The sequence below is a fragment of the Aotus nancymaae genome, unplaced genomic scaffold, assembly GCF_030222135.1.
Source record: "Aotus nancymaae isolate 86718 unplaced genomic scaffold, 86718_ANA_hifiasm-v0.15.2.pri h1tg000002l, whole genome shotgun sequence".
NCBI lineage: Eukaryota > Metazoa > Chordata > Mammalia > Primates > Aotidae > Aotus > Aotus nancymaae.
Genome location: NW_026988413.1, coordinates 52358230 through 52382388, shown reverse-complemented (window position 1 = coordinate 52382388; position 24159 = coordinate 52358230). Strand labels below are relative to the sequence as shown.

Here is a 24159-nt window from a genome sequence, read left to right as displayed (position 1 = left end):
CTCAAAAGCTCTGAAACCAAGTTTTACCTAATTTGGTGACAAAACTGCCTTCATAACAACACCTGACCTGAACTGATGTGAGGCTATTTCTAGTCTTTATTAATCTGTTTAAGTGTGAAGACTATAATTTGCTACAGAAATACCTTCCGTATTTGATGACAGGTGACGCCCCAGACCTCGGTGAGGGTTAATCGATTACCTTTCCAAAGTTTGAATAATTCTGAATTCCAAACCACATCTGCCCCCAAGGTGGCTGCAGATGGCCCTGCACCTTCTGTGCACCAACAACGGGGAGTAGTTCGGGCCCCTCCCCTTCCTCCAGTGCTCACCCAGCCGCTGCCTGCCTGACTTCGCCACATAAAGGTTTGAAAGGTGAAGTTTCCACTTTGCACCGAACATGTCTAAAACAGAACTGATTTCTCTCCTCCCCAGAGCCTGCTTCTTACACAAGTCTGCCCATTGCAATTAGACCACCGTCATTCACCCAGTTGCTTAGACAAAGAAACTGAGAATCTTCCTAGACCCCTCTCTCACCCACATCCCACCTTTCATCCCTCAGGAAGCAGTGCCAGCTCTACCCTCACAGCTGCTAACCACATTGCCACCCCAGCACAAGCCTCCCTTTCTGACTTCCCCGCTTCTACCTTTACCCCAGAACAGCAGATTCTCCACAGAGCAGAGCTTTTCAAAACAGAAATAGGAGCGAGTCACTCCCCGGATTAAAACCCTCTAACGGCTTCTCTCCACACCAGGATAAGGTCCTTACTCCTCACATCACCTACAAGGCCCTGTACGGCTTGGCTTGTGGCTCCCCCTCTGACCTCCCATCCTGTCACGTTCCCCCTCCTGCCTCAGGGTCCTTGTTCCTGACGGTCCCCAGGCCCCCGAGACTCTCCTGACCCTCAATGGCTCTTTCCTCAAATCATTCAGCCTCCATTGACCACGCCCAGCCCCTCACTCACTATCTCACTGAGGCATTATCTTTTGTTCACTCATCTTGCCACTCACTACTAGATCATAGGTGCCATAAAGGCAGGGAATTCTGCAGTCCTGTCAACCCCTGGAGTCCCTGTATTTAGGGCAGAGCCTGGCACACACACTCCATGATAAATGAATACCCGTTAAATAAAAGAACAAATAGATGTACTCACTCAGACCATTTAGAAAGTAAAGAATAATACAGTGAAGAAAATAACATCAGCCTTGGAATCCCACTGCACAGGTATAGACATATACAAATAAGTATGTGTGCTTAGTAGTAAAAACAATTGGTAATGTTCTGTATCTTAATAGGGATTCTGGTTTCATGAGAGTATGCATTTGTCAAAACTCAGAGAAGGTACACTTAACAAATGTACATTTCACTGTGTGTAATTTTTTCCTCAAAAGAAAAAAACCAACCAAATAGTGAACACTAGTTAATGATATGCATGCTGGAATGTCAAGGGGAAAGTGTGCTGATGCCTGAAATTTACTTTAAAATGCATTAAAAATCACATGCATTATTGGATGAAGAGGGGGAGAGACAGATGATAAAGCAAATATAATAAAATGGTAATGGTACAGCCAGTGGTAGTCACAAGGAAGATTTCACTGCAAAATCCTTTCAACTATATGTTGAACATTTTTATAAAATGTTGGGAAAAATTAATTCAGATCATATTGATTACAATCAGTATATCCAACATGGTTTGCTGAATATTTTATGGTATTTTCCCATGCCATAATGTCTTTATGTATTTATTTTTGAGACCAAGTCTCACTCTATTGCTCAGGCTGGAGTGCAGCGGTATGATCTCAGCTCACTGCAACCTCTCCCTCCTGGGTTCAAGCAATTCTCCTGCCTCAGCCTTCCAAGTAGCTGGGATCACAGGCATGTGCCACCATGCCCGGCTAATTTTGTATTTTTAGTAGAGACAGGGTTTCACCACGTTGCCCAGGCTGATCTCGAACCCCTGACCTCAGATGATCCACCTGCCTCAGCCTCTCAAAGTGATGGGATTACAGGTGGGAGCCACTGCACCCGGCCTCATGATTGACTTTGAAAGCTTAGTTTCACACAGCTATCTAGTAAACCACTGAATGGATATATCACAACTTACTTAACCAGTCTCCTATCTTTGGACCTAGAGGCCACCTTCAATTTCTCATTTTTATCAACAACAGAGTAATGAAAATCCTTGTATATAAATCTGTGTGCATAAGTATGTTTATTTACTCAGTTTATATGCCCAGAAATGCAAAGGTCAAATGTCATAACATTTTAGAATCCTGATATGCACACCTGCCTTGCTTCATAAAGGGTGGCTGTTGAATGGGCATATTCTTATTTTCTGATGAGTCTGTAAGTTTCTTGAGAGAGATCAACTGCTTTGCTCTGCCTCCCTCTCTGGGCTGAGCGTACTGCCATGTACACTGTAGGCTCACAGAAAAACAAATTCAGTAACGTCCAGAAAACACATGACCAGAATGAGTCCTGCTGCACTGCTGAGAATGGGTAGAGATACTCTTCTTCACAAGAAATTTGAGGCTGCCTTTTTGTGATGGAGAGGAGAGGAGATGAGAGGGCTGCAGATGGCAGGCAATCTGGCAGCCAAAACCCAGGGTCTTTCAGATGGGAAACCATGTCAATTGGTTTCTACTGGGAACCCAGGGCCAATTTTTCCCAGGGCTAAAGGTGGTCTCTGGGCCTCAATGAATGGATTTTGGTTGAACCAAAACAAGGGAACACTCTTGTGACCCCTAAAGAAAATGAAGTCAAGCTGCATGAATGCTGGGGGAGAGATGCTTGGGATGGATACTAAGGGAAGCATGGTACCCGAGGCCTGCACAGGGCGCAGGAGGGGGCTTCACTTTCTTTACTCCATGCCCCTCTGGATGCTCTGTTTTTTTAACAATAATTTATAATTGTGTAACTTTTTTTTTGAGACAGGGTCTCACTCTGTCACCCATGCTGGAGTGCAGTGGTGCAAGCATAACTCAGCGTAACCTCTGCATCCCGGGTTCAGGTGATCCTCCCACCTCAACCTCCTGAGTGGCTGGGACTACAGGCGCATGCCACCATGCTGGGCTAATTTTTGTACTTTTTGTAGAGAAGGGTTTTTACCATGTTGCCCAGGCTGGTCTTGAACTTCTGGACTCAAGGGACCTGCCCGACTCAGCTGCCCAAAGTGTTGGGATCGTAGGTATGAGCCACAGTGCCCAGCCTTAATTGTATAATTAATTTAAAAAAGTTTTCCAGAGGTCAAGGGTCCCAAGTTGGTGGGCTCTTGCAGACTACTCGAAGCCAGCGCATGAGTCTTAGCCTGAACTCCAGCACACCAGCATTTCCATTTCAGAGCTCAGCAGAGATGGACTCCTCACTTCACACACTGGTCTTAGTCCAAAAGTTCATTTGTAAGTTGTGGTTTGGAGCTTGGAACATATTTCCCTATACAATGAAGACAGTTTCTCTTCTGGCCAACAAGAGCTTTTCTGACCCTTTGTAAAACCAAAATAAATCCCATCTTCTTTAAAGGATAGAGAAACCCTATTAATAACTGACATACTGAAGGGACTTTCACAAGACTGGTGACAGAGGCAGAAATTTTTCTAAAAAAGAAACTTTCTTGGGAAGTTTGACTAGTTTCTTTTTCTTTTTCTTTTTTTTTAGAGGAAGAATACCAAGGGGAAAAAAAAAACCCTCAGAACTTTCTGAGGAAATCAGCTAAGGGATTAAAAAGTGAGGGGAAAGAGGTCTTCAGAAAATGTAAGAACAAGCTTGCTCCGAGGTGAAATGATCCAATTTACCCAGAGAAGAAGCAGCTGGCATGCGCTGCAACCCCAGACAAAATTAAAAGAATGCCGACAGCCAAGAGAGGCAGTGCCCCAAACCTGGAAGGCTGAGGGAGGAGGAGCATGGGATGGCGTTAGGTTATGGGGGACCAGAGACGAAACCCACGAGAACCATAAACAATCGCAGTAAAGGGAAAATGCCTACTCCACAGAACATGGAGGTTTCCATCATGTTGAAGAGAAAATGTCTATTTAGCTAAAAGTCCTCTTATACCTGGACACTTGAGAATGTAAGTCTCTGAACCACACAAGAGCTTCAGGGTCACCCAAACAACCAAAATGACCCAAAGATCAGAAAACCACCTAAGAAATGAGACGAATGTGTTAAGAGCCCAGGAGAGAGTGATTAAGGAGAAAATAGGATGCCAACATTTAAAACGGTAGGGCAACAAGCTCCCAGCTGAGGGTGATGTTTCCAGAGAAGTGGGGAAGGAGAAGTAAATTGCCAGGGACAGATGGCAAACACTATCAGGTGGCATAAGGGTCCCCAGAAGAAAGCGTTGGAACTGGGAGACATCAGGACAGGTGGTGCCCTCCACACATCTGCCTACTCCATAGCACCTGGCCCTGAACAGTCTCAAAGGACATCGCAGGATTTGCAATCATTTTGAAAGCGGTCTGTGTTAGGCTGTTCTTGCACTGCTATAAATACCTACCCAAGGCTGGGTAATTTATAAGAAAATAGGTTTAGGCCAAGTGTGGTGGTTCACGCCCATAATCCCAGCACTTTTGGGAGGCAAGGACAGATCACCTGAGGTCAAGAGTTCGAGACCAGCCTGGCCAAAATGGCAAAACCCCATCTCTACCGAAAATACAAAAATTAGCTGGGTGTGGTGGCATGTGCTTATAATCCCACTTACTCGGGAGGCTGAGGCAGGAGAATCGCTTGAACCCAGGAGGTGGAAGCATGGGCTTCTGGGGAGGCCTCAGGGAGCTTTTGCTCATGGCAGAAGGCAAAGCGGGGGCCAAAGTGAGACTGTGGGGGGAGGTGCCACACACTTTTAAAAGATCGGATATCATGTGAACTCAGAGCGAGAACTCACTTATCAGCAAGGGGATGGCTCAAGCCATTCATGAGGGATCCACCCCCATGACCCAGATACCTCCCACCAGGCCCCACCTCCAACACTGAGGATTACATTCTAACATGAGATCTGAGTGGGGACAAATATCCCAAGTATATCATAGTCATCAGACCACTGGCCTTCTGATTCCTTCCTACTTCTTTGAATCTACAATGCCATAAGATGCTCCATTATTTTATCTATTAGTGAGAAACAAGAAACCAAACTACCAAACAATGACACAACATGGAATTTCAGATGCATCCCCACTTTGGAGATGTTAAAATGTGAATAAAATAGGCATCTTAGAATCAGTGAAAAATGAAGGATTGGAGGGATACACTACCTGGCTGTTTTCAGACGGGGTACACGGCACCATGACACTACCTCCCGTCCACGGCACCAATGAAAGGGCGCCAGTGAAAAGATTCACTTGGCAAAGCTGCATCATTGCCAGAATCCACATATGATCAGTGAAGGAAGAGCTGAGAAGGAGGCGGATGCAAGAATAGGGAGCAGCAAAAGCCAGCAGGGACGGGAGGGCTCCCTGGGGATCCGCTTTACTGTCTCCGTGGAGGGCGGACTCAGCCATGGAGCAAGTCCCTGGCCACCCTTCTCCACTCACATGGCGAGCCTGATGCCAACAGCGGAGGCCTCCGTGCAACAAGTGGCACTCTGGACCCCTGGGGACGATTGCCAAATGCCTGCCTCCCTCGTGAATGAACACCACACATGTGCGCTCGCTGACGATGGCGCAGGTCCTAAAAGCAGGAATCGGGCTGCACAGGAAATGTTTTGCAAAGAATGAACCAAGTCTTCTCCCTCGGAAAATAGCTCCCCTCCAGCCTCCTTCAAGAGAGTTGGAAAGGAATGCTTCCCATTTGCAAATCAATAACTTACATTGGCCGTGTAGACAATAAAGCGCAATATGTGATCCTAGAGACCCATAATGGCTCAGTGTTCTAACATAATCCTGCCCTCCAAGAAGCAGACAAGAAAACGACACAGGCCTCCCAGCTGTGTCTGCCCAGTGCCACACAGAGGGCTGGTGGTCTGCCTGTCGTTCTTTCTTTTTTTGGTGGAAAATCAGAAGGCTTCAGCAGAGCAGGCTGCCAGGAGCTGAAGACACTCGACATCTTACCATTTCCTACTTTTCACAGCTATTTGCATAAGGGTTGTTAGGAAAACACCTATACCAAAAGGGAGACGGTTTAATGGAAAAAGCATTTCAATCATTCACTTTCAGCCAGAATTTCACACACTTGGAGGCACTTGACATTATCCTTGGAAATCAGGAGAGAAACAGCTGCCGCGTAGGCCACACCCCCAGGGATTTCAGCCTTTTGATACAAGAGGAGTCGCCCGTGCAGAGATTGGTTAGCTTCTCTGAAATTCCAGCCAGGAGGAGCAGGGGCCGAAAGACGATAATAAAACTGATCTCCGTCCTACCTGGTTCAGCCCGGTGTCCAACCCGCGGGGACAATAAAAACGGCCTGTGGCTGGCAAACATCATCTTCCCCGATTGTTCCACTCCCTTCTAATTACTCTCCGCGTCTGGCACCCGAGCCAGGGCCCAGATCAACGTGGAGATGACCCGAACTCCCGGATCACTGGGCAGCCCGCCAGCCAGGTCTCTGGGAATCTAGGAATGCGCCATTATCAATCCACTTGCCTCATCTGAAGAGTTGGCTGGAGCACACCTCTACTTCCTTTTCACTCACGAGGAAGACTCTAGGAACCTCTGTCGCTCCCCACAGAAAAGCAAAGGAATCCATTCCTTCACGAAGCCTCATCTCTGCTTAAACCTGGCATTCCTCGGGTTAGGCAGAAATGACTGAAGAACTCTTGGGACTGCCCACTCAACTTTAGGGAAGCCAGCCCCCGCGGGAAGCCACCCACGCAAGGCAACCAATCAAACTAGCCAGCAGCATCTGACACACTAAGCTGTGGGTGTTCTAGATACAAATACAGAGGTTTTTCCTTTCACAAAGGCCAAATGGCATGCTGTTATGGGCAACGGCTCAGCTGAGAGACATTTTTAGGAAGCTGTTGCTGCTGCTGCATAAAAAAAAAAAAAGATTGTGGATTTTGTGCACTTAAAATGAAAATCAAAACTTGAATGTGGAAGATGACTGCCTGATGGTTTGGCATTTCTCCCTGGCCTAAACACTCCAGATCCAACCCCGGGCTTTCCATGCCTCAGCCCCAGGCACTCTTTACTGCCCTCACTCCCAGTTTGCTGGGCACATGGGTGTAAATGCTGGCAGCTTCCCCATTTGGACTGGGTTCAAGATGGTACCTGATTAGCACGTAGGAGCCTGTTTGGCCATTCGGCCTACACTGAATGGTCCGTCTGGGGTGTCTGAATGGCAGTTAGAGCTCAAGGTGAGATGAGATGAGTCTTCTCCCCTTTCTCCCTGCATCTCTGCTCAGGATACCCAGAGGAGAGGGAAGAACTTTAAACACCCCACCAGGGACGACAGCCTTAGGTCCAGCCTCATATGCATGGCAGAAAGGAATAATCAGTTTATACTTTGTTGCACTCAGAGAGCCCACGAACACTCATGGGAAAATACACGTACTGAGCACCTACTATGTGCCAGGCAAGGGAAAGAGGAATATAAATGAGGCATAGGATCTGTGCTAAAGGAACCCAGAGCCCACCAGAAAGGAGGACAGGTGAAATAAGATACAATACGATATTACTATATGCTGTAAAAGAAACAGCTGAAATGTGCTATGTAAACAGATGAAGACTTGGCTAATTCTGCAAGGGTCTGAGGGTTGGGTGGTATCAGGGAAACCTCATCTGAGTTGGGCCCTAATGGATGAGTAGAAATTGCCAGATGAACCCAGGCAGCAGTCAGGAACAGAGGAGTGATAGGAGAGGGGGAGTGGTCTGTGGAGAACACAGGGACTCTGCTAGGGGGCAGTGGCTGGGGCTGGGAGGGCCCACAAGGGCCACGGTGAGGGGCTATATGCCAACTTCACTCAGCAGACCCCAGGGACCCACTGACATGAGTCGAGGAGCAGAGTGACAATCTGATCTGAGTTTCAGAAGAGTCACACTGGAGACGGTAAAGCTGGATTGGAGAGGCAGAAACCAGGAAATAGCCCAGTCAAGAGGCTGCTGTGAAGGCCCTAGAGAATGCGGGCGGGTGTGAACAGCCTGCCACTGTGGGGAAGGGGAGGAGCCAGAGAAGTGCTTCAGGGTGGAGACACAGGGCTGCAGGTAGCAGGGAGTGATGCCTGCCTGGGGCCAAAAGCCTGGGGTCTTCAATGTGTCAAGAGTGCAGGCTGCCAACACACCAGCTCTTCTGCCACATTTTCTCAATCTTCCTGATTCTCAGATTCACCAGTGCCAGAATCTGAGCAATACTCTGGCTCCCAGCTCTGTTATATTCCCTCCAGATCATACATACTGCCCCTAAGAGTTTCCAACCCAGCTGTCAAATGCTGGGCCAGGGAGTCTCCCTATCCAACCCCTGCATCTCCACTGGCTCCAGGACCAGAAGCCCCAAAAAGGAAATGGGATATACTTCCCACTTGATTCTGTCTACAGACCCTCTTCTAAATACAAAAAACATAACTTACCAGAGGTTAGCGCCCCCTTCCATGTTTACCCGCCCCAGCTGGTGCCAGGAATTCCGGGATCCATCTGGTTTTCCTTTGTCCCCAAGTTTGGGCCCCATGGAGTGATGGCAATCTCAGGGTCCTCTCAGAAGCCTTATAGGGACATGTTCCTGTGTCCAGAGAAATCTGGACATAAGGCAATCCTAATGTCCTTGGTGAACTCCACAAGGAATGCATTTTGGGTAAGGCCAGGACCGACCACTTGGGCAGACGAGCTCCAGGTGTTTTTTCTATAACTCTCATTGCTAATATCTGAGACAGGAGCAACACTGAGCCTTGTGTGTGCTGCACAGTGTTTATGTTTATAAGAGAGTTTCCCGGTGTCTAATGGCATTGGATCCCACGGCGCCATGGGAGGTGGGGAGGTCAGGCACTCCTAGAAGGCCACATGGAGCAGAGCGTGAGACCACAGGTTCTGCAGCAGAAATGCCTGGTGTGGAACGCTGCTCGGCCTCTCGCTGGCTGCCTCCTTTTGGACAAGTACTCTATTTCCTTATGCCTCATTGTCTCCAACTGAAAAACTCATAGTTAGTCCTCACTTATCCATGGTTTCACTCTCCACAGTTTTAGTTACATGCAGCCAATCATGGTCCAAAAATATTAAGTGGAAAATCCCAGAAGCAAACACTTCATAGGTTTTAAATTGTGCACTGTTAAGAGCAGCCTGATGAAATCTCACGCCGTCCGCTCCATCCCACCTGAGATATAAATCATCCCTTTGCCCAGCATGCCCACGTTGTCTATGCCACCCGCCTATCAGTCACTCAGTAGCCGTCTCAGTCATCCGATGGAAGGCTGTGGCATCTCGGTGCTTGCATTCAAGTAATCCTTACTTTCCTGAACAATGGCCCCAAAGCGCAAGAGTAGCGATGCTGGCATATTGTTATAATTGCTCCATTTTGTTACTAGTTATTATTGTTAATCTCTTACTGTGCCTCATTTAAAAATTAAACTATCACAGGTACGTATCTATGCACAGGCAAAAACAGTAGACACCAGGTTTAGTACTATCTGTGGATTCAGACATCCACTGGGGGTCTTGGAACTGTATCCCTCGTGGATAAGCAGGGACTAGTGGACTAATGCCTAGCGCACAGTGGGCACTTTATAGGCATTTTTAGAGAAAGATCTGCAATTTAGAATGACTTAAACAGAGTGCTCCAGGCTGAGGAACTTGCCCGAAGTTGCCCGTCTGGAATGTGAGATGGAGAACTAGAATTCTTTGGCTCCCAGACCATATTCTTCATGCCACGTCAAGCCACTCTGGGAAGCACTTATTCTCTGGTTAGTCCTGCTTCTTGACTGGGAAAGGCCCTTTACATGGCAAACAACATATATATTGTCACCTTACAGCAATAACCATTAAAGTAGAAGAGTTTTTTTTTTTGGAAAATTTTTTATTGAGGTAAAATTCATCTAACACAAAATTCATTAAACATTCCAAAGTGGGCCGGGTGCTGTGGCTCACACCTGTAATCCCAGCACTTTGGGAGGCCAAGGCGGGTGGATCACGAGGTCAAGAAATCGAGACCATCCCGGTCAACATGGTGAAACCCTGTCTCTACTAAAAACACACAAAAAAAATTAGCTGGGCACAGTGGCGTGTGCCTGTAATCCCAGCTACTCAGGAGGCTGAGGCAGGAGAATTGCCTGAACTCAGGAGGTGGAGGTTGCGGTGAGCCGAGATCGCGCCATTGCACTCCAGCCTGGGTAACAAGAGTGAAACTCTGTCTCAAAAAAAAAAAAAAAAAAAAAAAATTCCAAAGTGTACACTTCAATATGCAATCCACAATATTGTGCAGCTACTACCACTATCTAATTTGAGATTATTTTTCCTACCCCATACTTCTCAATTCCCCTTTTTGCCCAGGCTCTGGCAACCACCAATCTATTTCCTCTCTACGGATTGCCCTATTCTGAACATTTCATAGGTATGGAATCATTCAATATATGGTCCTTCACTTCTTTCTTTCACTTAACATAATGTTTTCAAGGTTCGCCCAGATTATAGCCGGTATCAATATTTCACGCCTTTTTCTGGCTGAACAGTTTTCATTGTAGGATATACTACATTCTATTTATCCATTTACCATTTGATGCACATTTGGTTAGCTCTACCTTTTGGCTGTTGTGAATAGCGCTGCTCTGAACACTGGTGTACAAGTTTCTGTGTGACCTTAGGTATATATCTAGGAGTGGAATCGCTGGATCATACCATGACTCTATGCCTAATCTTTTGAGGAATTGCTGAACTGCTTTCCACAGCGGCTGTGCCATTTTACATTCCCAACACCAATGTGTAAGAGTTTCAGTTTCTCCACAAACCTCGCCAACACTTGTAATTTTCCTTTCTAATTTAAAAAATATATATTATTATAGTCATTCTAGTGGATGTGAAGTGGTGTCTCTTCGGGTTTTGATTTGCATTTCCCTAATGACTGATGATGTTGAGCCTGTTCTCATGTACAGTGTATCTTTAGGTTCTTGAAATTATGGAAATTGAAATAAAAGATACAAAATCTTTGGCATTTTTTTCTTAAAATGAAGAAGTAAGCTTGGTGCAGACACACAAAGCTGATGCACCTAGAGACTGCAGCAGGGAAACTGAATATCCAACAGACAGGGTCCTTTGGTTAGTTCCTATGTGCAGCAAGCAAATGGTGGCCCCAAGGTTAGGGTGGGATTTGGGGAGGCTGCACTGGCTCACAAAAGCTTTCACATCTACCTGGGGCCCACTCTGGTTCTGCTTCTCTGGTTATTAGGTCATATCTGTCTTTAGAATGGCAGTCCAGCTTTGTCCACAGGCTTGAAGGTGGGATTAGCAAGATGGTCTGAGATGCTCAGCTTACAGACCAATTGCAGGCCTGAGAAAACCCTGGGAATTAAGGATAAATGCCACATGACAGATCCATTTAGGAAGCTAAGCGAGCAGATGGCTCCAAATGCCAGCCAATGGCAGGTCTGGGCACTCAAAGAGGCAAAACCCTCCTGTGGTACAGGGGCAGCAAAGTGGCTGAAGGCTGACTGATGTGTGAGCCCTGTGAGCCTTTAACTCACTCTGCTAAGAGCAGAGGCAGAGTACAGCTAGGCAAGCATCTTTTGGAAAATAGGCCACTGGTTACTTAGGCATGGGTGTTCCAAGACCCAGGTTCCCTCTTCTTTTCAATGCTGCCTTCTGGCCATTTCGTTTTTCAGGGCCTTTTCAAGAGACAGGAGAAAAGAAAACACCATCGCATGCTTCCACAATTCTGTAGAAAGGTATGGGCCAGGGATGGCTGCAGCCAATGGATTCCTGCTCTATTACTGTGTAATAAATCTATCCCAAAACTCTGTGGTTTAAAACCACAATTTGTTATTATCTCTCACAGTTCAATGGATTGACTAAACTCAGCTGTGCAGTTTTCCCTTACGATCGGACGTCAGTTGAAGCTACAGTAGTATCTGTATGTACATCTACTGAGCTGGATGTCCAAGATGGCCCATTCACATGGCTGGCATCTGATGCTTGCTGTCAGTTAGGGATGTTGACTGGAGGGCCTCCACCCCAAATGTCCTGCACTTCTTATAGCCTGGTAGCTGGATCCAAGAATAAGCATCCCAACAGTGAGTTTCCAAAGAAACACAGGCAGAAGTTGCAAGGGCCCTGTGACCCAGCCTCCTGTGTCACTCCTGCCATATTCCATTGATCAAGACTGGGTCACAAGGAACACTCTCCAACTCTATGAAGCTAGTATTACCTTACCAGACAAAGACATCTTAAGAAAACTAAAGATCAAATCCCTTCTGAATATAGACATAAAAATCCCCAACAAGATACTAGCAAACCGAATTCAGCAATACATAAAAGGGATTATATACCACAAACAGGTGGAATTTATCCCAGCAACACAAGAGTGGTTCGACATATGAAACTCAATTCATATAATATGCCATATTAACATAATAAAGGGCAAAACCATATTATCATCTCAATGGACACAGAAAATGACACATTTGACAAAATCCAATCCCCTTCTTAATAAAAACACTCAACCAACAGGAATACAAGGAAACTTCTTCAACTTGATAAAGAGTATTTATGAAAAGCCCATATCATACTTAATAGTGAAAGATTTAATGCTATTCCTCAAGATCAGGAATAAGACAAGTATGTCCACTCTCACCACTAGCACTCAATACTATACTGCAGGTTCTAGCCAGAGCAATTAGGCAAGAAAAATAAATAAAATGCATTCAGATCTATCTGCAGATGACATGACCTTAGAAAGCCCTAAGGTATAAATACACACAAAACTATGAGAGCTAACAAACAAGTTTAACAAGGTTGCAGAATAAAAGAACATATATAAGAATCAGTTGTGGGCTGGGTGCGGTGACTCATGCCTATAATCCCAGCACTTTGAGGGGCTGAGGTGGGCAGATCACCTGAGGTCAGGAGTTCGAGACCTGCCTAGCCAACATGGTGAAACCCTGTCTTTACTAAAAATACAAAAATTAGCTGGGCATGGTGGCGGGTGCCTGTAATCCCAGCTACTCAGAAGGCTGAGGCAGGAGAATCCCTTGAACCTGGGAGGCAGAGGTTGCAGTGAGCCAAGATCGCACCACTGCACTCCAGCATGGGAGACAGAGCAAAACTCTGTCTCAAAAAAAAAAAAAAGAATCAGTTGTATTTCTACATACTACCAATGGACAATCATGAAGTAAAACTGGGAAAACAATTTCATTTACAATAATATAAAAAAAAAATACTAATAAGTTTAACCAGAGAGACGCAAGACTCATACATGGAAACTAGAAATATAGTTGACAGAAATTAAGATCTAAATAAATGCAAAACTATCCCATGTTCATGCACTGGAAGACCTAATGTTGCTAAGGTGGCTTGCATTCTCTAAACTTATCTACAGATTCAATGTAATATTTGTAAGAATCCTTTTTTTGTATTTTTAGAAGACATTGGCAAAGTGATCTTAAAATCCATATGGAAATTCAAGAAATTCCTATTGTTTCAAGCCAAAACAATCTTGAAAAAGAACAAAGTTGGAGGAATCATACTTTCCAGTTTCAACACTTTCTATGAAGCCACAGTATCCAAGATAGAGTGTTACTGGCATTAGATTATATAGATCAATGGAACAGAATTGAGAGTTTAGAAATAAACTCATATTTATGGTCAGTTGATCATCAAGAGTTCCAATACAATTCAATGAAGGAAAGAATAGTCTCTTTCAAAAAATGATACTGAGACAACGGAATAGACACATGAAAAATAATAAATTTGGACCCCTACTTCACACCATGTACAAAAACGTACCTCAAAACAGATCATAGATCTAATGTAAGAGCTAAAACTACAAAACTTCTAGAAGAAAACGTGGGAGCAAATCTTGTGACCTGAAATTAGACAGTGATTTCTTAGATATGACAACAAAAGCATAAGCAACAAAAGAAATATTTGATAAATACAACATCATCAGAACTAAAACCTTTTGTGCTTCAAAGGACATCATCAAGAAAGCAAAAGCAACCCACAGCAGGGAAACAATATTTGCAAATTATATATCTGATAAGAAATATATAGTTTCTGGTATATATCCAGAATAAATAAAGAGCTCTTAAAACTTAACTGAAAGAGAAATAATTTAATAGCTATTAGGGACGCTGAGGTGGGAGCATCACTTTAGCCTAGGAGATTGAGGCCAGCCTTGGCAACACAGCAAGACCCTGTCTCTAAAAGAAATAAAATTTTTAAAAATGGCCAATAGGTGCCAACAAGCACATTAAAAGATGCTCAACATCATGTAGTCATCAGGAAAATTCAAGTCAAAACCACAAAGAAATATCCTCAACACCCACAAAGATGGCCATGATAAAAAAGACTGACAATAACAAATGTTGGCGAGGATATGGAGAAATTAGAACCCTCATACGTTGCTGGTGGGAATTTAAAATAGTACAGCTGCTTTAGAAAATAGCTTCACAGTTCTTCAAAAAGTTAAGCATGGAGTTGCCATATGATTCAGCAATTTCACTCCTAGGTATATAAGGTGTATACTCAAGAGAAAACATATGTCCACAGAAACTTATACACATGCTCACAGCAGCACAATTCAAAATAGCCAGAAGGTAGAAATAACATAAATGTCCATCAACTGATGAATGGAGAGAATGTAGTAAATCCTACAGTGGAATATACTGTTCAGCCACAAAAAAGGAATGAAGTACTGATACCTGCTACCACATGGATGAACCCTGAAAACATTATGCTGAGTGAAAAGAAGCCACACATAAAAGGCCACATATTATATAACTGTGTTTATATGAAATATTCACAACTGGATAATCCATAGAGACAGAAAGTTGATTCACAGTTGCCAGGGGCTGAGGGGAGAAGGGAATGGTAAGCAACTGCTAATGGGTACAAAGTTTCATTTGGGGCTAACCAATGTGTTCTGGAATGAGACAGTGGTGTTGGGTGCACAACTTTTGAATATATTAATACCAACAACAACTTTAAAGGAGTGAATTTTGTGGCATATGAATTATATCTCAACAGCAATTATTAAAACACACACATAAAGTCTGTCACAGGGTGAGCCGAGCGTCACAGAGAAGAGACTACACGGGAGGTGCGTTCCCTGCAAGGGCTCCTCTGAAGACCAGTTACCATGTGCGCTCCAACTCGCTCCTTTGTCATAATGGGTGAGATCACTGGCAGTTGGCCACTAGATTAAGGACTGGATGGATCTAGTTTTACCTTCTGATCCTGAAATTTGAGATAGAAATCATGTCCTGGTATCTTTTGGGCTTTTTTATCAGTAGCAGAACAGTCAGACAGGCTCTCTAGCACCAAGGAGAAAGCATGCAGTTTGGAAGACTAGAGAACAGGGCCAGCTGAGAAACGATGTACAGCAGCAAAGGCAGGTAAAACCAGGGCAGGGTGACTCTTCTAGAGCCAACCAACAGGTCCAGAGGTGGAAGGTGCTGAGAGGAAGACTTGATTTGTCAAATTATCGTTTACCCCAAGAACAAGAGCTCGGCAAAGTAGAAAGGACATGGGTGGTAGAGATGGACGGATCCACGTTCAGATCCTGGCTCTGCCACTTACTAGTTGTGTGATCTTAAAAGTGCTACTTAATTTTTCTCTGCCCCAGTTTACTCAGCTCTTTGCAGGGTGATACGATTGAAAGGCTAATATATGCAAAGTGCCCAGCATAAAATAGTTGTTCAGTAAATGGTAGTTTTTATTATTAGTACTGTCTTGTCAGCATAATTATTAATGCCAATGGCCCCTGCCAGCATTGAGTAATGCCTGCCATGTGGTCTGAGAATTATCTGGACGTTTCTGTTTTCCTAGCTACTTTGGTCCCATAGGCAAGACTGGACAGAAAATGTTTGGGCATTAAGATTTCCTAAAAGTCATGTGATCCAAATGTGACAGAGATGGGTAAGTTACCCTTAATCTATAGAGGGCTCTTAGAAAAAAATGAGAAAAAGATTAATAGACCAGCAGAAAATTAAGCAAAAACTGTGAAAAAGCAACTCATATGAGTTGCTAACAAATACATGAGAAATGTTCAAACTTATTACTAATCCTAAGAATGAAAACTAGAACAAGATAACATTTGAACTTGTTAAATCATCAAATAGCTGACAATCTTTGGTGAGATATTGACCAGAGTTGAGAAAACAGCCACTCTCATACACTCCTGATGGGAGTATTAATTGGAACAATATTTCTAGAGGGCAATTTAGCAATGAGTATCAAAAGCCTCAAAAATAGCACACTCTCAGACTCAGCATTCCATTTCTAAGAATTTATGCTTTAGAAATAATCATGAATGTGTGCAAAAATTTAGCTATAAGGATATTCATTTGATTGCAATATTATTTTTAATTACAAAAACCTGAAAATAACCAATATATCCAATGAGAGGGAATTGGTTAAATAAATTATGAAACACAGGCTGGGTGCGGTGTCTTACACCTGTAATCCCAGCAATTGGGGAGGCCAAGGCGGGCAGATCACGAGGTCAGGAGATTGAGACCATCCTGGCCAACATAGTGAAACCCTGTCTCTACTAAAAATACAAAACTTTAGCTGGGTGTGGTGGCACACCCCTGTAGACCCAGCTACCAGGGAGGCTGAGGCGGGAAAATTGCTTGAACCCGGGAGGCGGAGTTAGCAGTGAGCTGAGATCACACCACTGTACTACAGCCTGGGCAACAGTGCAAGACTCTGTCTCAAAATAAATAAATAAAATAAAATAAATGATGAAACATATTTACAATGGAATACATAATAACGAGGAAAGGTGGTCACCATAATCAACACAATACAAAATTATCCCATTTTTATAAGTTACAGGAAATAAATGAAAGGTCAGCACTGGTTAATTCTCGGTGACAGGCGTATAGGCTAGCTTTTTTCTTCTTTTGTTGATGTGCAAATCCTACAGTGATCACATATCACTGTTTCAGAAAGAAAAAGGATCATTAAATAAATCTGCTTATGGAGGCCCAGATCCTCCATGAATGTAGCTCAGTGCACCCAGCCTAGAGCACCCTGCTCCTCGGCCCAGTGCCTATTCTTCCAGCCTCCAGTCCCCTCTCCTCCCAGCCCGGAGTGTGTTCTCAGGGCCAAGTCACTGCTTTCTGCTCCTCTCTGAGCCCCTCCCTGCACTGCATGACTCCAGACTCAGGTCCGCCACTAGCTATCACCCAGTGGATCACGTGGTCTCCTCACCTCCATGCCCCCACCTGCAAGTCCCATGACCTAAGGCTTACCCTCCGCTCTAATCTCCAGGACACAGCACTCTGAAAATAAAACTGTTCCACTGAATTTGGCTGGCACCATTATTACCACCCTATTATTAGTTTCCCTTCTAGTCCGTCAGAGGGGACAGGCCATCACCACTGGCCTGAGAGGAGATGGACAATCTCAACAGAGCTTGGAGGTGTGATTTCACTTCTCTGCCAAGAAGGTGGCAGAAGGCTGGTCACCACGCCAGGGCGCACTCCTTGGCAATCCCACAATTGCCCAGAGGCCGTCCCTACATAAAGATATATAGATGGGGAGGGCTCTGGCAAGAAGTTAGTATGACCAGGTCCCTTCTGACAGACCTGAGATGTGCCAGGAATTCTTAAGGGCAAGAGAGTCAAGCCTGGTTTTCTCCCTGAATTTCCACCCAAACACCAAAACGCCAGGGCTGGGAGATGTGCTGCTCGTGGGTCAGGCAGGCTGTACAGAAAGACACCAAGTCACAGGAAGCTGTCTCTCTCACAGGGTGGTGCTGTTCTGTGGTTTCACACCCTTTTGGAGGTGTAGCCATTGTTTGCTTGGTTTCAGGACACCTCCTCTCCTCCTGAAAGTGCTGTATGTAGATTTTGCTTCTAAGTGAAGTGAACACAAATGATTCACCAGGGGCCTTGAGGTCACTGGGGCTCCCTGAGGATGTTCAGGCCCCTGGATGACAATGGATGCTCTGAAGTCTGGGCCATTTCCTTCCCTCCTGCTTCCCATCTGAACTTAAAGGGAGCTCAAGCCCCAGCTGCTCTCAGCTCTTTAAACAGAGTTGCCCTAATGGGCTGGCATGTTCATACATACCTGCACCTTCTGGGGCTACCGCAGGAGCTTTCCGTGTTTCTTCAAATTTCGTGCTTTATCTTAAAAATTAATGCAGATTTTGCTTGATGCTCTATTTTTGCCCTCCTGTATTTTATTCATGCTAAGCTGCACTCACCCCCACTTCCACTGTAACTAACATCTTTAAAATCAAGATGTCTTAGAATTCACAGTGGTTGCAGTTTAATTGGCAGTGCTTTTTCTCAGTGTTACATAAAATAACAATGTATTTTCTGATAAATGGCATCTTAGAGTTGATGAAATATAATGATAAAAAATACTACTTTCCTGTAGAAGCAGAGTTGAACTGACATTCTGAAGGATGTGCCAGGTTTGCACACTCCTGGCTCCCTGCCTAGGGCTCGGGTTTAAGGCCCATTGCTAGATGGCATTTCCTCATGCCTGTCATGCCCCATGGCATCGGGAATACAGCCTCCACCAACACACTGTTCCCACAGGACAGGACCATGAGGAAGCTCATCCCAAAGGACACCCCCCAGTCCTCTGTTCCGGGGTCTACTCAATGGCATCCAAAGGAAATGTTCACTGAGCAGTCCTCATGGACCATGCATTGAGCTAAATGCTATGTGTTCATTTCCTTCAACTTTGCCAACAACTCTATGAGCTACCTGTGGTCATCCCATTATGCAGATGGGAAAAATGAGGCTGTGAGGGGTTATGAGACTTTCCTCTGCACTGAACCAGATCTCTCTGACTTAAGTGGCCTCACACTGATCCCTGTGTCTCCTGAAGAACGAGCACAGAGCAAGCATGGGTTTCTGCTGCCAGACACTGTGGTGTCTCCCTCTGCACAGAAGGGGTATCCATGCCCCATGTGGCCTGCCTGTTTGGAAAGTAATCCTCACTTGCCTGCAAGAGAGTCCCTCTCAGGAGCTCCCGGCCTCCCATCTCCCCAGATTCTGCAAGTGCCCTCAGTGGGGGCCCTGGTGCGTAGGCTGAGCTGGTGGACAAGATAAAGACAGAGCCCAGAGAGAATGAAAGTCAGTATCGAAAGGGGCAGAAAGCCATCTCTGCCCCAGGATACATCACTTCAGTTCTTATTACTTCCTGCTGCCCCGCTTCCTTATAACCCACCTCTTCACCTAGACACTTCCAAACTCAACCTCCCACAACACTTCCCTCTCCTTGCTCTCAATTCTGGCCCATTTTTTGTGCATCCCACAATGATTTACAACCGTGAAATTAATCCAGGGAAACCACTGGATTTCTCAGACCTGTCTCTCCTCCAAGCAATCATCCCAGCTACCATTTTCTGACCATCTACAGTATGGAAGCTGGTGACTTATCCCTAATCTTAGGTCTGGCCCTCTTGTCCAGATGAGCAAGCAGAGGAACAGAGAGGCAAGGTAGCTAGCCTAAAGTCACACAGCAAGCAGGCAGCAGGGCCAAGAAGTTAGCTAAGGTCTGACTGCAAAGCTGTGCTTTTTCCTCTGCACCACCGAGTTCCTTGACAATTGACTATACAGTGGGCGGTGGGGGGTGAGGATCGAGAGGTGGCTTCTCCAGCTAGCATACATATTACCAGTCTTTCCCTGTATCTCTGTCAGTCTGTTGTCTCCCAGTAAAAACTTAAACACCAATCATGTCAATAGGGCTAGATTTTCAAGTGGCTCTCCCCAGCCCTCCACCCCAAACAGGGAGGACTCTTTCTCCAAGGAAATTCACATGTACCGCAAACCCTAACACCAAAATGCAACTTTTAAAGCAGCAAGTTCAGTCCTTGCTTGTTTCCATCCCCTTCCCATGTGGCTTGCTTCCTTGTTATATCTGGGCACAGGTATGTCTCCCTCCCACGCTGTAAATTTCTTTAAACATTCTGTTGTTGTTGAAAGGGCGAGGAAGTCCACAGGAAAGGAAAAGGAAAAAAACACCACAGCACTGTCCCCAGAAGAAGTGTACACACAGAAAATAGGCCCTCACGCCTCTGCAATTCTTCATGCAATCGGAGCGCTTCACAGGACGTAAGTCAGGAATCACGATTCTGTTTCCCTCTTGCACCTTCTATTCTGTGTCTATACACAGTAAGTGCTGAATAATTTTATGAAGGACCAACGCCACTTCTCTCTCCTCCTGCTGCTACCACCATCTTTGGTCAGAAAGAATGTAGCTGTTGACTTCATCACACTTTTGTGAGGTGCTTCCCTGGCTCTCCCTTCTCAGTTCTCTGTACCACGCTCCCTCTGGGAAGTTCTGCCACCTTCCTGCTCTATGTCATCCATACCCTGTTCTCAGAGGCCTGCTCCTGCCTCTCTCTAGTCCCCCAAATATTTTGCCGGCTCTTTATCGACAGACAGCCCTATACTACTGGCAGGGACCTGACAGTCCTCCCCTCATCTCACAGATGCAGATCACCAGGTCTTGCTCCGTCATTGCTCAAGGTTGTCCTGTTTTCTGACAGAGGGAGACCCGATCCCAGGAATCTTGACCCAGTTAGTTCAGCCTTCCTAACCGTCCCTACACGGCCTCTGCCCAGCGATCTGCTGCCTCTTCCCTAGAAAGCAAGAGCACCAGTGGCCTTGTGCAATCCTGGCCTCTCAGATTTTCAGCCCTGGCAGGACTCCTCCAGACCATGAAGCAAGCATCTTTGTGCAAGCTAGAGGCAGATCATCTTCTCTAGTCAGATGCAGCTCAGGGGGCACACAGCTTGGCAAGCAGAGTGCCAGCTAGATCTGATCCCTCACCCTGCAATCCTGCATGGGATTTTTTTTTTTTTTTTTTTTTTTTTTTTTTTTTACAAAAAATCCTGTATTTTGTAAAAATAAAAAAATTAGCTGGGCATGGTGGCGGGCAGCTGTAATTCCAGTTACTTGGTAGGCTGAGGCAGGAAAATTGCTTGAACCTGGGAGGTGGAGGATGCAGTGAGCCGAGATTGCACCACTGCACTCCCGCCTGAGCAATAGAACGAAACTCCGTCTCAAAAGAAAAAAAAAATTAAATGTGCTCTATGTTGTGGCTTTAACAAAAAGGGTGGGCAATGGGGAACAACAGCGCCTGGCCATACCTCTCCCTGAAAGATGAGGATTCATAATCCTCTTCCGTACATACGTTCCTGGCAGCTTTGAGTGCACCTCGGCTGGGTTATCTCAAAAGGACTCAGGAAGCATCCCAGTCAAATCAGCACTCTCCAGGTCTCTGTTTGACCCACTCACAGATGGAAACAGGTATACCCACATTCACAGCAGTATTACTCACAATGCCCAAACGTCCACCAATAGATGAGTGGATAAACAAAATGTCAAATAGACATATGATGAGATACGATTCAACCTTTAAAAGGAAGGAAATTCTGCTACATGCTACAACATGGATTAACCTTGAAAACATTATGCTCAGTAAAATAAATCAGTCACCAAAGGACACACACTGCATGATTCCCCTTATGTGAGGGGAACAGGTGACCAGAATAGGTGACTTCATAGAGACAGAAAGTAGAATAGAGAAAGTAGAACAGGTACAAGGCTGAGGGGAGGCAGGAACGGTGAATTATTGTTTAATAGGTTTAGAGTTTCTGTTTGGGATGAGAGAAAAATTCTGGAAATGCATAGTGGCGACAGCGGCTCAACACTGTGACTGTCCTTAGTAACGCTGAATTATACACTCTAAAGTGGTTAAAGTAGTAAAATTTTAAGTTACCTATATTTTTTAAAGTTTAAAAATTAAATGCAGGCTACATGCAGTGGCTCATGCCTGTAACCCCAGCACTTTGGGAGGCCAAGGTGGGTAGATCACCTGAGGTCAGGAGTTCGAGACCAGCCTGGCCAACATGCTGAAACCCTGTCTCTATGAAAAATACAAAAAATAGCTGGGTGTGGTGGTGGGTGCCTGTAATCCCAGTTATTTGGGAGGGTGAGGCAGGAGAATCACTTGAACGTGGGAGATGGAGGTTACAGTGAGTCGAGATTGCACCACTGCACTCCAGCCTAGACAACAGAGTGAGACTCCATCTCAAAAAAAAAAAAAAAAAAAAATTAAATGTGCTCTATAGTGTGGCTTAACAAAAAGGGTGAGCGGTGGGGAATAACAGCGCCTGGCTGTACCTTTCTCTGAAAAGATGAGGATTCATAATACTTCACACAAGTGCTTGATGTAACAAGAGCAGCACCTCATTCCCCGGCGGCTGATACCTCCACAGAGGTCTAACATCTCTGGACACACAGCGATCCGAGCACCCACTGAAAAGTGCCACATAAATTTAAACATCCCCTTCATCCTGGCCGTTCCCTCCACCCACAAAGCCCATCTCGGCAGGCAGTTTTCTTTACAAGGCCGCGGCAGCCAGGCCCATTCTTGGTAGGCGTAAACTGCCATCCTGCTATAAATCCTTTCCCACAAAGCACTGGAGACTGGTCCTCTCACTGTGCCAAGAAGTCTTTCTCTGACCATCTGTAATCCATTCAAAGGCAACCGGCAGGAAATGGCGGCAAGGAAAACCCCTGCAAAATGCAACTGGTGGGACCACCTCTCCTCCTGCTAGTGGCCAGCAACAGGAAGTCGGCCTTTCTTGGGATACAGAACATCTGTGGGAGTTCTGGAAGCTGCTGGGCGTCTGTCAGGGGCTAAACGGGCTCAAGACAGACGCTCACAAAATTTGGTAAGAAAAGCATGCTGTATTGGGTTTTAAAATTAGCTCTGAAAAAAAAAAAAAAAAAGCATTTGAAAAACCAAAACAAACCCCAGACTCTAAGAGAGAGAAAAAAAACAACCCCAAAACACAAAAACCCCATCATAGGAAAACTAACCTCAAAATTGCTTTCTTCTGATTTCTATGGACAATTAGACCACAATTTCAAGTAGTTCAAATCCTTCTTAGTGAGGCTCCCCCTCCAATCCGGTATTGTCAGCTGCTGCTGCTTAATAGTGACAGCTTCATTTTTGGCACTAAAAGCTGAAGTCCTCCATGCTTTGCAGTGGTAAGCTGGGGCTGGCTTGTAAAGGCTCACAAGAGCTGATTGTTAAATTTTCAGGAATGTGATGAGCCAATTATTAAATTATTAAAAGTTATATGACATAAGCTTACAATTGAATATAAAGCTCATCACTTCCAATTTATCTTGCTACATTTCACTTATTACCTATGCTTTGAGTATAGGTTGGCAACTTTTTTTTCTTTTTTTCTTTTTATTTTTTTTCCAGAGAGAGTCTCGCCCTGTTGCCAGGCTGGAGAGCAATGGCACAATCTTGGCTCACTGCAACCTCTGCCTCCCAGGTTCAAATGATTCTCCTGCCTCAGCCTCCTGAGTAGCTGGGATTACAGGCGCCTGCCACCATGCACAGCTAATTTTTGTATTTTTAGTAGAGACAGGGTTTCAGCATGTTGGCCAGTCTGGTCTCAAACTCCTGACCTTGTGATCCGCCCGCCTCAGCCTCCCAAAGTGCTGAGATTACAGGCATGAGCCACCGTGCCTGGCCTGAGTTGGCAATTTTTTCTATGAAAAACCGGATAGTAAAACTCGTAGGCCTTGTCTCAACTACTCCATGGAGCCATTGTAGTGCAAAAGCTAGCAAAGACAATACATAAAAGAACGAGTGTGGCTGTGTTCCAATAAAACTTTATTTATAAAAACAGGCAGCTGGCTACATTTTGCCCATGAGCCACAGGTTGTTTAATTCTGTTCTCAAAGTCATTTATATCTAATGTATCTGTATGGTGGATATCTTACATAACAGTGTGCTGACACATATCTCTCCCCAACTCTCAGTTCAGTGATATCACATTGACAGCTTGAAATGCAGTGGTAGGAGAGTTTACACCATGGAAATCATCACATACTACAAAATCAGGGTGTGATTTATTATTTTTTTGATTATCAAGATTTAACAAAGTGATGAAGAAAATTTTAATGATGTAAGTCAAATTAAAAGAACAGTCGACCCTCTAAATCTGTGAGTTCCACATCTGCAGTTCAACTTAACTACAGATCAAAAATATGTGGAACAACAACAAAAAGATGCCTGAGTCTGTACTGAACGTGTACAGGCTTT

General features: G+C 45.0%; 1 protein-coding gene across 10 annotated transcripts in view; it reads right to left on the bottom strand.

Annotated features, from left to right (window-relative positions):
- Positions 1-24159, bottom strand: part of ATXN7L1 (ataxin 7 like 1) — a 266971-nt gene that overhangs the window by 222863 nt on the left and 19949 nt on the right. Inside the window, exon 1 of one of the 10 annotated variants that reach the window (XR_010341983.1) lies at positions 6348-6670. The exons of the other annotated variants lie outside the window; for them this stretch is intronic. The gene's annotated coding sequence lies outside the window, so the exon portion shown is untranslated. Of the gene's footprint in view, positions 1-6347; positions 6671-24159 lie in introns of those variants that run through there. 10 annotated transcript variants of the gene reach the window in all.